Genomic DNA, 16,552 nt, shown 5'->3' with positions numbered 1-16,552 from the left:
GAGCTATGGTTCAATTTCCATAAGTCCCTTTCCTAGCATCCTTTCTAGTGGCTATGCCAGTAGGCTAACGTGTGAATCACCATGGCGATGCTGTGGATGTCCTTCATCAGCACGGATGAAAAAGAATACTATTAATGAAGGAAAGAGTAATGAACCTAACATTTGCTGATTGATTGTGATGTTCTAGGCTTTGTGCAAATGTTTTATGTAGCTTATTTGGCTTATATTTTATTTTAGCCTTGACGAAATTATGATTATGAAAGTAATAATAACTCTACAAAATCTACATATCGTAAATTGTAGTACAATTGAGAGTGAATAGGTGAAATAAATGAGAATATTTATTGAGCAATATTGAAAAGTAAGACTATGTCAGCCTCATGATGAAGGCTTGGAACTTTAGAACTGGAAATTCACAAGTACTGTGGTCTGAATGTGTGGGCTCACACCACTCTCATTTCAATTCATATGTTGAAATCTTACTCCTTAGGTGATAATAACAGGAGGTGGCCACCATAGAGTTAATTAGATCAAGAGGGTGGAGCCCTTGTGATAGAATAAGTACCCTTTAATGAAAACCATCCTTCCCACTATGTGAGGTTACATAAGAAGGTCAATTTAAATTTTTTACATATACATTTATATGATTACACATATATACAATAACTGCATACAGCAAAAGAACCATGAAACAATCAGGAATTATATAAATTCAGGAATTATTTAAATGTTACATGTATAGTATTTTGGCTATTTGTATTTGGCAACCTTGAAGAAAACATCTTTCCCATCTTGGTGAGTCTAAATTTCTGAATGTAAATCAGTGTCTATCATATCTCATCTCTATCAGCTTAAAACATCTATCTAGACCTAAAAAACATCTTAACCCATAAACAACTAAGCCTAATTGTAAAACTAAACTATCTGAACTTTAACCTCATCAGAGACTTGAGAAGGAATAAAACTAATTACCTGAATAAACAGGAAGTGCAGGTTAGCAGCTTCCAAAATGAAAAATAGGACAGACACAATTTGCTGCCTGAATAATCACCAAAAACTCTCTATAACATTAGAACATCATCTTCAGCTTTCTGGCCCAATATCTGACAGACATATTTGTGAGGCAGGAACTATTGAGGACTTGCTTATCCCGTCTTGGCAGAGTTTGGCCATTAACTCTGCCTGCATCAAAGCTTGCCCAATATGTGATATTGTATTCATACAAATCACCTATAATACAGGGTTTATTTCCAATACTTTGAAAGTGCTATCTCAGATTGTTTAGGATAAGTAAGTTATACAAGTTATTGGTTAGTTGATCAAATCATGCTAATATCAATTACTAGTCTATTTTAATCACAAGAATGTACATCCTAGGTTTAACAGATAGATATAATTCTATAGGAAGATAAGGTAAAATAGTTAGATAAGGTCTTTAAAAACCTCAGAGAGATACAGAATATGGCATTTAAAGATGTTTTTATCTTAAAGATTCTTTGACAATAAGGCAGGTTAACTCCTGGCAACACCCAGTCTACCTCAAAGATGATGAGCATCAAAGAACCTTTGTGGAGATGGCTTCAAATATGGCAAACAAGCCACTGGGCAAAATGTCCTCATTTCGACCACAGACAGAATTCTGCCTAAAAATGAGAAGGTCAAATTTTATAGGAAGGATCCTCACTCTAACGATGAATATGCACTTTGATCTTGGGCTTCCCGGACTCTAGACTCTCAGATATAAATTTCTGTTGTTTGTAAAATTATTGGATGTACTATATCTTGTTACAGGAGCCTAAGTAGACTAAGATAATGAGTCACAATAAGCGTCAGGTGATGTTTATTGGCCAAGGTGAATTCATAGCTCCTGAAGGGTCTACCCAGAACTTAGATCCAATAGGGTGTCTATCTGCATTCAAGTTTGTCTGTCTAATCAATGTCTGTATTTATGCTTATCGGCATGATGTTTATCATTTCTATTGATATTATCTCCATAGGACTTGTCTACATCTAGCCATCTAGTCCTATGTAAAGGCTATTTCAAGGAATGGGCTTACATAATTGTTCTTCCGGTAAGTCCCAAATGTGCTAAGCAGTCCTGCTGGGTGGGTACTCTCCCAAAAGACATTTCAGCTCACCTACATAATTCTGCTTCTAGTCAACTTCAGCTTTTCTCTTCAAATATTGCAGCTGATAGAATGAAGCCCACCCAAAATATCAGGATAATCTGTTTACTCACACTCAACTGTCTGTCAACGTAAATGACCACCCATCAGTCTCACAGCAGTGCCTAGATTAGTGCTTACATGTCTTGGTAGTGTAGCCACTCAAGACAACATTGAAAGGAGCCCTCCCAAGTGTGTTATAGCCATTGAGTTGCCTTTACACATCAGACCTAGAGGAAGACAGGAGACAGGACAGTTTCACGAACATTATAATGGATTCATTAGAGGTATATGAGTATATAGGGAAAGGATAAGTGGGAAGCCCTTAAGGAGGAAAATAGAACCAGACAAAGCAAGTATTCATTTTTTAAAGATTTATTTTTGATTATAGTAGGTGCATCTGCCTGCATTTAGGTATGTGACATATGTATGTAGAGATGGATTCCTAGGAACCAAAATTACAGGTAGCTGTGAGCCCTGACATTAGTGTGTTGGGAGCCAAACTCTGGTCTTTCAAAAGAGGTCTTGATGGCTGAGCCATTTCTCCAGCTTCAACTGGGATTGCATTGTGTTTGGGTTTTTCTGTTAGTGGTTTCATTAGCTTCTTAAATATGGAGTTGGAGATATGGCCCCATTAGATAAGCATGATTAAAAAGCACACATTAACTTATAGAACTTTAGTCACTCAAGATTGGCTGTATCAGGTTTGGGGATGATTCTGAGGCAAATTCATATTTTTCTAATGTGATAGTTATCATTAAATTCCACATGACAGTTGAAATAGTGCCCACAACTGCTTGGCATGCCTTATGTAGTAACTGAATAGAAACAGATAGAGTTGATTGGGTCAAAATCAGCTAAAAGGAAATGCCTAGGTCTAGGCTTGTCCACTGGAGTTTTTGGTATCTCTCCTTTGGTCTCACCTATGATGTCGATGCTGCTGCAGACCTTCCCCCTCACGACCTAGCCACCATTTTTCTGTGAATTGGCTTCCCTGGGGTCCTACAGCAAGAAGGATGACATTACAATGAAATGTCTCCCCTTGAGTGTTTTTATCTGAATGTCCTACTTAGAGGCAGTGCTGAAAAGGCAGTGAAATAAATGCAGCCAAACAAAATGCCAGGAGAGCAAGAATGAGGAAATGCATGCTTTCCAACCGTCATTACTGCTTCCTGGGTAAAGCAGAAGCAGGGGAAATTATGATAGGAACGAGATGAGCCACAATTTGTTTTCCAAAGGACATTGATTTCAGATGTTCCTGTCCCCAGTTCCTTGACAATTGGTCTTTTTGAGTGTCCCAATTGACCACCTTTGTCACCTGTACCCCACCCCCCCAATCTTGAATAAACCTTCCTCAGTGAACACCTCCATCAAACTCAACAGTGGCCTCACAGTGACAAAAGGCATATTTAGCTCCCATTTTAACCTTTTTATCTGATTGAAGTGGGTGCTCCAAAGCCCGGAGGACAGAAGTAATTGTGTTAGATTTTTCAGCACAGATTGTTACCAACATGGAGGAACATTGCCAGTTTGTGGGATGCGGAGTGATCTCAAAGGAACCCCTGGAATTACTTAATTGGCTGCTCTTCTTTGAAATCGTCTAGTACTGAGAATCTCTGTCATTTTTCGCATCTTAAATACTCCTTATAGAGGTTACAATTGTCAAAGGATGTTCTGAACTCACATTTTCCTGAGGGGTTGGTCCCCTGACCCTTAAGTCACACGTTGAATGTTCTAGGTTCTGACTACCTTTTTTTCTGGGAAAGTCTTGTGCTGTGTAATTTGGAGCCATTCTATCTTACAGGTACATAGGTTTTTTTGTTTTTGTTTTTACCTCTGTTGACATTTGCATCTCAGTGCAAAATTCTGTGCTGAGCTGATGTGCAGAATCTACCTTAGGGTCATGTCAAGTGGAAAGGGTACTAGGCTGTATCTTTGTGAGTGGCAGTCACTATGTGATATGCACCAGTCTTGATCAGTGTTTTCAACCTGTGGGTCATGACCCCTTTGGAAGTCCCATAACAGATATCCTGCATATTAGATAGTTATATAACAATTCATAACAGTAGCAAAACTACAATTATGAAGTAGCAGCAAAATAATCTTATAGTTGAGGGAGGGGCACCAAAAAGTAAGGAAATGCATTAAAGGGTTGCAATATTAGGAAGGTTGAGAAACATGGGTCTAGTTGCTTAACATGAAGTAGGGAATGGATAAGATGAAAAGAATCTGTGCCTATTGAAATTTATAGTCTAGTGAGTAGAGCTAGGCAACAGATGAAAATGCAACAATTGAGACAAGTGTGTGCCAGAGGAAAATAGACACCATGGAAAAAGTGGAGAAGTAAACCAGGTCTAGAGGGATTAGGGTCCTGGGGTCTGGGAGATTGGGAGCAGGGCAGGTGGGATGGCCAGGACACCGCATTATAAGATAGAACAATCTAAGCATTGACAACACTGAGAACGTTTCCCCAGCAGGAGCCAGGTAAAGCATGCCAATGTCTACTCTTTGAAGGCACAGCAGGGTAGCTGGGTGCCACGACATGGAGGAGAGAGCAGAAAATGGGAAAGATGCAGACAGACAGTATGAGAGCCATGTAGAGCCTTGCAGAGCAATAGGGTATAAGGATATGATGCTCTTCTCATTGAGATGGAGAGCCATTTGGGGGCTTTGAGAAACGAGGCAACAGGCCACAGTTTACACAGCATGGTTATATGCTCTGCTCTGTCGGAGAAGGAAGAGGAAAAGCAAAAGCAAGGAGGTCAGATAGGAGATGGTTGGCTACCTTTGTTACTTTCATAAGTCTGAAACAAAGGGCCACAGAGTTAGTGATAAAAACTGCCGAGATTTATTATAGCCAGTTCTGGGAATAATAAATTTAAATCAAGCTGCTAGTCACACCATGTTCTTTGAATTTGCCAGGTGGTCCTTAGCTTCTCTCACCATTCCTTCTGCCTCAGCCTGTTTCCACATAACTGTCTTTCCTCTATCATCTTCCCTCAGTGTGTGTCTCTTCATCCCTCTTCTATGTGTGTCTGTCTCTGTGACCAAATTGGCCTCTCTCATGAGCATGTCACTTATATTGAGTTAAATTCTTACAGAAACGATCCTACTTCAACTGTACCTTTAACAACCCTATTTCTAAGGAAAGTCGCATTTTTAGGTTACAGGAGCTTAGGATTTTGATATAATTTTGGAAACAGTGGGAGGCAGAGGAAACACAGTTCACTGCATAACATGTAGTAATGCAGATGACAAATGGCAGAGGCCAGGAGAAGGCTGGGAGTAGGGGGCCTATGGAGCAGCGAGTCTGCTCTGATTGGAGTGTGGTGGCAGAACTACCAGAATTTGATGGTGGGTTAGATATGATACATGTGAAGGAAGCTAAAGATAATGCCAAGAAATCTTACTGAACAAATTAAAAGAATTGAGATGTCTGAGAGTTAAACAAGTGTTGGAAAAAGAGGATTAGGGAATTCCCTGGTGGTATGTGGTGTGGAGGTAACTACTTAGATAGGAATAAATGCTGTGTGGGAAATGGAATAGATGAGCCTACAAATCACAGCAGTGGTCTAGAATGAAGATGTGACCGGCATACCTTTACAAACACCCAAAAACACGAAGAAAAAGCCAAACAACTGATAATGACCATCAAGAAAGTCATGTATTCAGCTCATAGGAATTTGTAGAGAAGTCTTGAAACCAGGGCATTACAGAGACACTTCCCTGTCAGTGTTTATAGCGCCAATGCTCACAGAGGTTACATGAGAGCGGCATAGGTGTCCATCCACAGCACGCTCACAGCCAAAAGTTAAAGGACACAAGAGCAGAAGAGTAAGTGCATTTAGAGTAGATGGTCACAGTCTGAGCAATAGGCCACTCCAACGTGAAGAAGTTAGGTAGAAAAGCGGGAGCCAGCAAAGGAGCCCAAGTGGAAGGAACTAGTGAAAGACCAAGAGACTGAGAAGGTCTCGAGAGCCATGTGTAGGAAGTGTAGAGAAGGTGCCATTGCTATTGCCATTGCCAGTTATATAAATGCTGTGCATAGGTCAGTTAAAATAAATGTTGGGGCCTAATCATTAGGTTTAGAAACAGCAACTTATATGACCTTAGCAGGGATTGCTATGGCCTGGGGATGGGATTCGAGAGAGAATAGAGAGGGTTTGGGGGTGGCAAGTAAAGATAATGTTTGCAAGGAGAGGACAGCCTAGTAGTGTTTGGGGTGCTGAAGAAATATCTCAGTGGGCGAAGTGCCCCTTGTACAAACATGAGGACCTGGGTTCTAATCCCCAGCACCCGTTTAAAGAGCCATATGATTGTGCCTGTACCCCAATGCTGTCCTTGGGATGTAGAACCAGAGGTAGGCCAGTTCCTGAGGTTCATTGGCCTGACAGCCTAACCTAATCAGTATATTGTGGCTTCATGGAGAGAGCTTGTCTCAAAAATAAGGAGGAAAGGAATAGAAGAAGAGGCTCAATGTTGTTTGACATTCTGTGTTTGCATGTGCGCGCACGCATGCGCACACTCACAGTGTGAGAGTCAGAAACTGTTTTCTTAAATGTTTACGTGCTGAAGGCAGTGATCTGGAGGTGGTTAGGCCACACCCTTTTCTGCTGGGTCCTCAGCTCTCTTGGTGCCTCACACTCTCCTGTCCTTAGGCAACTTTGTTCCTCCCTACAAGTCCCAGGCTGGCTGCTCCTGGATGAATGCCCTGTGCTCAGAAGCACCTCCTCCCTTTGCTTTGTTTCATGTTTCAGTATCTTCAGATCCTCACTCTCTAAAACACCATCATAGATCATTCCTCTGGAAACCTCCCTGGGCTGGGGTATAACTGACCACGAGAGCTAAAGCATTTGCTAACACAGAGTATGCAGCCACTAAGTCCCACACAGGACACATTCCATTCTATTACCTCTGTGGCCTTTGTCCTTACCAAGCTGTCTTATTTTTCTCCCCATGTTTAAGCACTTTCCAAAAGCATCCTTGGTGTGGATGTTTCTTCCTGCTTCATTTCCCATGCTCCCATTGGGATCCCCTTTTCAAAACTCAATGGTGAACCCACACACCTCCACAACATCTTCCCAAAGGTCATACTATTCTCACGCATGCATGCTTAGAGCTGTCAGTTCACCCTTTTGTTTGAACGGAGCCTTCTCCCATCGTATCACATGCCTGAAGTGAGTTCCTAGTCGTGCCTCTATGTGAGGCTCTGAAAACCTCTTCTCTAAAATACTATTTGACTCCCCCACCAGCCAACTCCAGGGAAGTTGGCTGCTCTGGCTTCTGTACTCCCAAATGATTTGCCAATGACACAGTCATGTTTTAAAATGTTTACCTGTGTGTTTTTGTCTCTCTTTCTTGGCCTTATGATGTCATCTGTGAAGGTGGGGACTGTGAAGGGTTCCCTTTCGTTTTCTTACTACACAGTACATTGCGTTCTTAGAACACCATCGGAGCCGAACCCCCCCCCCCCCCCCCCGCCCACTAAATGAATCATTATCAAGGCTGGCACTCCCCAGCATGCCTATCTTCGTCAGCCTGCTGTGGGTATTGTATTGGAATATCCACTTCACGTCTCCATCTGCTCTTTCCCAGGGTGGTCTCTCTAGATGCAAGGAGTTAGTTTACATTGGGTCTTTCTATGTGAACACAGGTGCTTCCGGCCCTACTGTCTGGCTTGTGGTTATAGCAGCACACAGAAGTCATTGCTGTCCTTGGGTCCACAGAGAAGCCTTTTTACAAAGGTCATGAAGACCAGAACAGAAACCTAGTGATAAATGTGAAGGAAAGGGAGATATTTTGTTGTAAATAGCTTACCTTTCCCTCCCCCCAGAGATCCAAAACTCATTCATACTTTTTGCAATTAAGAATCAGTTTTCTCTGTCTCAGGAGGTGTCAGCAAATCTTGTTAAGGGCCAGAAAGACTGACCTATGGAGGTTTGTTTTTGTTTTTATTTTTGTTTTTAGTGAAAACTACAGCTTGAGTTATTTTCACTACTCCCATTCTTCTACCGTTCCAGAGGATGAGGGTGACATTTAAGCCTCGCTTAACCCCGCTAATTAACAAGAAGCTAAGGACCCAGAAACCAGACTGGAAGCACTTTGGGCCCCTAGAATTGGGCAGTTTAAAATTAGATCTTATCATTCTGTGTTTGAGTTATTACAGATGACCAACGCCCTCAGACCAACGCCCTCTGTGTAATTCTTGTGACCTGAGGGAAATAAAGGACATGGAGACACATTTGATACAACAAAATCATTTAGGGGGCTGCAGAATAATGTGACTATTCCATCAAATGGCATTAGGCTGAGGTATAGTCAGGGCATCTCAAAGGCATTTACAGTCAGAGAATGTAAAAGGGAGTTCTTATCTTTAGAAATAGGAACCTAAAAAAAATTTTAATTACATTTATTTATTATTAATTTAATTTGTATGTATATATTAGAGGGTGTGTATGTGTGTAGATCAGAGAATGTGTGTGTGTGTGTGTCAGTGTGCATTTGTGCATGGGTGAATATGTACGTGTGTGTGTGTGTGTATTTGCGAGTACATGTGTGTGGGCACATGTATGGAGATCAGAGGACAACTATCTGGTATTGATTGTCTTCTTCCACCGTGTGGGGTCCAGGGACTGAACTCAGGTTGGTCACGGTGGGCAGCAAACACCATTCCCTGCTGAGCTATCTCACTGGTCTGAGAAATAGAATTTCTGACACCTGATTACCTCTTCTCTCTGGAGTCTGTGGGAGGCAGCCACGTGGTAGGAGAGAGTATGGTGGTCTGGGCTTGATAAATAATCCTGTTCCTTCACACTGAGTGGGGTGAGGCCATGCTTCACTGTTACTGACTCCGTCTCTTCTTTCTTGTGCCCGCCCACTGCAAAGCTCTGTGAAGAGGGTCAACCACAACCCTGCATGTGATCTGTGAAGCAGTCTTCTCACACAACCTGTGATGTGTCAGTAGCAGTGGGCGTTGTTCTGGTGGGGTGTTCTCTGTCACTGTGAGGTGACGGGGATCTGAGCATTGCTATGCCCATTTAATAGTGAAGCTTGAATCACAGATGGGACAAGGCCCCTGGAAAGTTCACCGATGACATCTGTTCTCTGTCTTATGAAGGACCAAGCTAATTTAAAAAGACACCTTTCCTTGGGGTCTTTAGGGGTTGAGACATAAAGAGTGGAGAAATAACAGGCAGCAAGTCTTTTAATCTCCTGCGTGAACTGAGCACACGAGTCAAAGGTTCAAGTATTAATTGGAAAAGGCTTTTTAAAAAGTTATTATTATAAGAGGTCAATTTTAGATCAAGTTTGGAAAGATCATTGTATTTAAAGCTGTATGATCTTGAGTAACTTATCTCTTTAAGACTCAATTTCTTCATAGGAGAAACTGAAAGAGAAATACATCTTGACTGGAGTTATTATGAGGTTTAAATCAGATAATGTTGGAAAAAAGATATAGTAAAACCTTAATATAGACAAATAAATATATAAAATTATATAACCATAATAACACAAGTGAAAAATTCAGAACATGAAAAATAAATAAACATAATTGAGGGATGCTAATTAGTGTGAGTATCAATTAAGTTTGTGTCCATTGAAGTAGGTGGGGCTCTGTAGGCTGGAGTTGCCTTGGAGATTGGTCCATAGTCTGTACAGCCCCAGATACTGGCTGAAGTTCACCGAGGGAAGGATGAGGGAGGCTCACTTTGTCAGCAGGATAACTGAGTTAAATGTTAAGAGCAAGGACCAAGACAGAGTCAATGGAGCAGATGTGAAGATGCAGGAAATGGGCAATCCTGCCAGCCCAGATGTTGATCAGCTGGTGAGATTTGTTGGAGGATGGAGAGGTGGACAAGGACTGTTGAATGTTGTCAACTATGATCTGAATGTATCTACAGGCCCAGGAGCACTAGGTATCTCCTTTCAGGTGTGAAAATGAGAGTGCACAGTTGAGACAGTGGCTAAGGGAATGGAGTGGACCAGAGGGGAAATGCTATTGCTGTTGGGAAGAACAAGAGCATAGAGGGGGACAGCATCATGCTAAGTGGGAGGCAGAACAGTGAGAGCAGTGAGAGCAGAGATGTGTTTTGAGAAGCTGAGATTTGATTGAGCTGGGTGGAAGAAAATTTTAGTGGTTTAGCAAAGGCAAGGGGTATTAAAAAAATCAGCCTTGATGAGAACTAGATCAATGGTTATGAGCTAGAAAGACCGGAGGGGTGACAACAATGGACTACCAAACACAGAACTGTGGGCTAGAAGGATAGGGAAGGTGGGGTCTGACCTAGATGGTAATGTGTACAAAACGAAGCACTCGGAACTCTGGCCAGGCACGGGGCAGGCAGGACCCATTCTTTGCCACCATTCTCATTCCGTTCAGCTGATGTTGGGATGAGCAGAAGCTTCCAGTGTGGTCGCCCATGGATCTGTCAACTGAACTGAGGTTTTAAGAATTAGACAGGAAACATCAAGAAGGAAGGTTCTGGGAGCTTTCTGTTTCCTTGGAGCCCTGCCTAGCTCCCAGAGTACAGGCATCCCTGGGACTCTGCCTCAGAGAAGCCTGCAAAGGTGTGAGGCCTCGACTACTACTGGTCGGAGAGGACCTCCCCCGCCACTCCTATGGCACAGGGTTGGGAGTTAAATCCACAGCTTTGGATGTAGTAGGCGAGTTTATTCTACCACTGAGCTACATTTCCACCTGGAAGAACTTTAAAAAAAAAACTGGTATCTGACAAGATGTTTGAAAATACTTTGAGAAAGGAGAGAGGAAAAATAGAAGGGTTTTAATAAGGGAAAATGGGGCTGCAAAAAGGATCTCCACCCAACAGAAGTTAGAGGATACATTAATAAAATTTTTTTCCCTCAGAAGTAAAAAGACCATTGAATGGAGATACCAATAATGGTAGACCCTTCTGAGATGCTGTTGACACCTGGTCATCACTCTCTAGCTTTCTTTGGAAGTGGGACAACAGGGGATGATTCTGTGACACCCTTCATTCTACCAAGAGATAGAAGAGCTTTGTTGAACCACAATATGATTCTTCATAAAAGCATTTTGATACAACAGAAGAGGCAGAAAATTATAACTCAACGTATTTGAATTCTTGTCTCACCCTGGTCTTTGGTAATTCAGGGACCACAGTCATATCACACCATCTCTCTGGGTTTGTTGAATCTATAATGCCATGTTAGATGGTGTCTTCCAACTTCAATAGTTAAAAATTATGAAATGCATAGAAAAAGAGAAGGAAAAATATAATAGGCCAATGTTTTAAAATTCAAATTAGTAGACTTGCCTTTAATATTTTTTAAATGAAAAAAAAAAAAGAATTTTAAGACCCATTTCAGATGGGTTTATTCATTGAATGAAAGGACTTCAGTCCTTGTCTGTTTCTGGCTTTGGGGGTACTGTTTTCCTCTGACTCACCAGAATAATAAATGTATCAGAAAGATAAAGTATCCCAGTTTATTATTTGCATTTCTTCAGAAATGTCTTATCCTATATTCTTTGGGAGATATATCTTGCTTTAATCTGATTTCAGATTATCCTCTGGCCTTGCAGTAGAGTTTTAAGTAGTCATGAATTACAATCTTAAGGGCTATGGACTTCAGTGATTTCTAAATAGATTTCACCTTTCTTTTAGTGGCTGTGACCCACGTTATTGCCCTTGTTGTTACCATGGTAATCATAGCTGACATCACTGAGTCTAGAAGCAGACAATTCTCCCACACACTAAGTAAGCCTTGGAGATTGAAATACTCAGAGAAAATGTGGACTTTGGAAGATAAATCTGTTTTTCCTACACAAATTTTACTTTAAACTAATATACAACATTGGTTGGCATGGCATCTTTCTCTACACAATTTAAAGTATTTTACAGAAACTCAGTCTTGATTTTAGCTCTTATTGGAGAAAAACTATCCCTATATGGTTTTTGCATCTCACAGGGTAAAGCCTACTATTGCTATTTTGATAAGTTGTCATGTTGTCAAATTGCCTTATAAATATTTATGTTTGTATAAAAAGAGCCTGGCTGCTTTCAAGCTCGGTCAGAGAAGCTGCAGCTTGCAGTATGCAACAGTCGATGGAGAGATTAATTGATCAAAATGCCGAGACTAAAAGCCTGAGTGTTCAATCCCACACAAAGCATCTGTACCAACACCCCCAACACTACAAAGGCTTAGGGACATTGTGGAGTAAAGGGGAGAAAGAGCTCAAGAGCCAGAGAATGAGGGAAGAGTTGAGCTAGGAAAACACTGCATGCATGGCTGTGGCACTTGTGAACTCAGAGCACAGCATCTATGGTTTCCTGCATGAGAACTACATAGCATCAAGCCACCCAAACTTCTATGGTACCCAGGGTAGATGCTCCCCAGTCCCCAGCTATTACTAGACACCTACTGGAAGTTGGTAGTTGATGGAAGAGTGGGAATCTATTTTTAGGATGTGTTAGGTTTCCCATGATCCGTATACATAAACATATGGGCAGCACTAAATAGACTTAGTAGGTCACAGAAAAATAAAGAAGAAAATGAAGTTTTCAAAGAGTTATGTTGTAGAGGATATAAGGGTACTTGGAGGGAGAGAAATGGGAAATATATATATATAAACATATTTTTATCACATATCTGAACTCTAAAGAATTTAGACGATTTTTAAAAGGGACGTGGAACGGAAGCAGCTCTATGGTTTGGGTGCTTACTACATGCCAAAATATTCCTAATGCCTTTCTTGTGTGGAATATCCTATTTAGTTCTTATTCACTATGGACCTAACTGGGAAAGACCACAAAGATCCCTTTAAGGACAGAGATATTTAAAGCAATTTTGCTGTGTTGTGCCCATCTTGCTCCAAATCTTCACTGACATCTGTTACACTTCATCTTGAGTCAACATAATTGTGGGAATGAAGACCCTGGTAGAGCATCCACAGAACAAAACAGTGCAAGAAAGAGGAGCCAGTGAGGGGACAGTTGGCAGAGTCAATGAAACGACTTATTCCTTACTATGTTGTAAACATGAAGGAGTGAGACAATAAACACTAACAATCACCAAATCTATTACGTAAAAAGTCTACGAAAAACTTGACAATGAATGAATCAATCAACAGGCAAGCCGAACGACTAAGGAACTCCAGATCTTAAGTTACCTAGCACAATATGGTCATACGTGTGCAAGACCACACAGGAAGCGATGTGGACCATTCAGAAAGATCAGAACTTGAGCAGCTTCCAAATCAAGCTGTCATCTTCACATCGCTAGGTAGTCAAGTTTATCAATCTCAGGGAGATGCATTTAGTAAAACTTGGGGCAGTGGAAAACTACAGAACAAAGGACCCAGTTATTTAATAAGTAAATGTCAAGAGAGAAAGAGACAAAGGCAATCCTAAAATCAAGAGAAACTTAAGACATAGTACAATTAAGTGCAAGGTGTGGATGTTTTAGATCTCAATTGACAAAAACCAACTGTAAAAGAAAATACAAATTGTTGAAAGTAAGAGAGCACTTAGACATCTGACATCATAAAGGAATTAATTACTGTTAGATGTGGGAGTGTGGTTATATGAAAAATATCCTTAGCTTTTAGAGACGTATTGCATTAGCCAGGGTTTTCTGGAGAGACAGAATCAATAATGTATAGTAAATAATGTATGACTATAATAGTACTGAATAACACAAGACTGTGAAAGCCATCTTTCTAGGAGACTCTTTCCCTTGCTGGCTTTGATGAGCATGGGAAGCTGGTTACATGGACGCTTTGACTTCCATGGCAAGATGCATATGATAAACATGGCAACAGAGAGTTAGGCAGAAGAGGAAGAGAAATGAAGAGTGCTTGGGCATTTATTAAGAGTGCTGACTTGAGTGGATACGGAGGCTGTAAACTCTCACAGTGGACCATATGCAAACTGGAGACTCGGGGCAGCAGTTGCATGGCACAGTACAAGTCCGAAGAGCCCAGAAACATAGAAGTTGATGGCCCTAGAACTCTGGAGTACCACTATCTTATGTCTTGTGGTGTAAAGCCTGGAAAATCTAAATTTGGATATTCACAGGATGAAGAGGAGAGGCATCTAAGACAGAACTATTTCACTTTTATCTCTTTGCTCTGTCTGGGACTCAGCTAATTGCATGGTGCCTGTGTACACAGAGGGTTGGTCTCTCAAACTCAGTCAACTGAACTGACCACCCTCACAGATATACTCTGGGATCGTTTTACCTGCTACCTAAGTCCATTAATAGAGTTAACTTGACTCCTAAACTTAACCATTGTAGTATTATACTAGTTGGCTGGTGCTGTGTAAAAAATTAGAACACACCTGGATGCTCAAAGCAACATCTGATTACTATCTCAGTTTCTTCAAGTTGGGTCTGAACACAGCTTAGCTGGGTTCTCTGTGAAGGACCAAGAATATCAAAGTATCTCTAGGGTCAAGGGAATCATTGGAGGGTTGAGCTCATGCAGTTGTTGGTGGAATTCAGTTCCTCACATGAGAATAACTGATAATCTACACTTACTGCTACAGGTGAGTTGGAGGCCACCTCCAGTGCCTTTCCTGGTAGCCCTTCCCACTGTAATACAGTATTCAGCTTGCTTCTTCAAAGCCATCAGCGGTGTCTCCTAGAAAGATGGGAATAAATAATAATAATAATAATAATAATAATAATAATAATAATAATAATAATAATATATGTGTATGAAGGTACAGAAATGCTATAGTGTACATATGGAGGTCAGAGAACAAATTTTTCAGAGTCAGTTTTCCCTCCCATGGATTCCAGAGTTTGAACTCAGGTCCTTAGGCTTGGACAGTAAAAGCATTTTACCCTACTGAGCCACCTTACCAGCCTTATATATTATAGTCTTAAAATTTTCTAATCACACCCATTTTGACACATTGTTCTATTGGTTGCAAGTAAGTTTTACATTCTGTCCACTTTGCAAGAGGAGAGAATCATATAAGGTCATGAACATATGCATAAAATATATCTTGGTCATATCTACTTACTCCCAACTTCAACTCCCCTAGGATTTCCCATCACATCTTTTTGCCAAGATCATGCCCAACTTTTAGGTGTATTTATTTGTCCCACTGAGTCCAGTTGATGCTACACTAAGGTGCACAGGCACCAGGCATGAGGAGCCTACCAGGGGCGCATCTCCTTGGTGACTTGGTACTTGCTTTTGCCCCTTTCTCTTTTCTTTTTTGCTAGAGTCTATAAACACATAGTTCATGCATCATTCTCAGGGCCTATGGGATATTAAATGTATTGTACAAACTAGCACCCATTACAAGTAGAATATTGGGAGTGCTCTTGCTGTCCTGTAAGTTGCATCTGATGCTCTCATGTTGGCCTCTGAGCATCTCACTAGGATGCAAGGTACATGAGATGAAGAGTAGCATTTGCATCTCACAGCCTTTACCCCACCTCCTACCCTTGCTGCCCTCAAAGTTTCTGAAGAATAGTAGATAGGATCTAGGTGGCTAAATTAGTTCACAACAGCTAAGATGAAACTGGCTCTAATTGTAAAGCCTTACCTGTAGAAGTGGAAGCATTTTAGATATTCCTTAGACAACCCCAGACAGAAGGGGCTGAGACTTTTCTCCATCATGGAAATTCCTCTTAGACTGACAAGAACACAAACATTGGTAATGAGAGGAAGTCTGGCTGGAATGGCTATTGTCATGTCAGGGACTGCCTCTTAACTTGGAGTACACATTTCATCAGTAGATGAAGTGAGAGAGTACTCTTTCCCAGAGTTCTGTGCTTTTAGGAACTGATGTTCTTCTGGAAAGGGACTGGGTGCTCAGAAGCAATCCAACTGGGGTGGAATCCGATCTATCTGCTTATGATCAGACTCATGGGTATTTTCCTATGTTGCTTTATTGCTCAACATAGGGGACAGAGAGATGATGGGAAATGAGGAGACTCGCTTAATTGCTCAACATAAGAGACAGAGAGATGATGGGAAACAAGGAGGCTGTGTTTCTATTACAGGAAGCAGTGTTGAGAAAGATGATACAGTGGGTGGGCTGCTTGCTTGGCTGGTGTGAAGAGGAAGAAGAAGAAGAAGAAGAAGAAGAAGAAGAAGAAGAAGAAGAAGAAGAAGAAGAAGAAGAAGAAGAAGAAACAGATCCTGGTGGGCATTCCTACTTACAGTACCCATGAAAAAGGATGGCAAAATCCTCACTGCAGGGCTATCTAGAAAAACTATTACTCTAATCCCATAGGAACACTTCATAAAAATCTAAATGTTGTATTTGGTGAAGACCAGTTTATGTCCAGATAAATTTTTATCAAGTAAGTCTCTTTCCTGTTGTAGTAACAAGAGAATGAGTCTCCCAAGAAATCCTCCAATGTCTACCTGATAACACTGTTTTCTA

This window comes from Acomys russatus, chromosome 6 (genome assembly GCF_903995435.1).
Source record: "Acomys russatus chromosome 6, mAcoRus1.1, whole genome shotgun sequence".
Taxonomy (NCBI): Eukaryota; Metazoa; Chordata; class Mammalia; order Rodentia; family Muridae; genus Acomys; species Acomys russatus.
Note: the sequence above shows the minus strand (reverse complement) of the source record.